The sequence below is a fragment of the Arachis ipaensis genome, chromosome B03 (genome assembly GCF_000816755.2).
Source record: "Arachis ipaensis cultivar K30076 chromosome B03, Araip1.1, whole genome shotgun sequence".
Lineage (NCBI taxonomy): Eukaryota > Viridiplantae > Streptophyta > Magnoliopsida > Fabales > Fabaceae > Arachis > Arachis ipaensis.
In genome coordinates this window covers 5957051-5957454 of record NC_029787.2, presented here as the reverse complement: position 1 = coordinate 5957454, position 404 = coordinate 5957051, and positions in this window count along the sequence as shown.

Below are 404 nucleotides of genomic sequence, written 5' to 3'. Positions count from 1 at the left end.
ACGGTGCTAAAATTTATTAAAGTGATACTACAATATACACATAATAGTCTTAATTGAATATTAGTATAATAAATTTATGAAATTAGATCAAATTAAAATCTAAGTGAAGGAATAACTTGAGGTATTAGAATTTCTCAATTTGAAGTTGATTTAATTTAATTTTATAAATTTATCATGTTAACTGCCAATTAGAACTACTAGATATGTGTTGCGACTTGTGATGTCACTTAAAAAATGTCATATCAACAAATTTCGATGTCATTTGCAATGGAAGTGACGGAAGAATTAAAGTGACTAATTTAAAATATTTGAAGGAAAAATTTGATTAAAAAATATTTCAAAAACTAATTTAAAAAAATGAGTAATATTTTGGGAACTAATTTAACCATTTATTCAAGCTAACT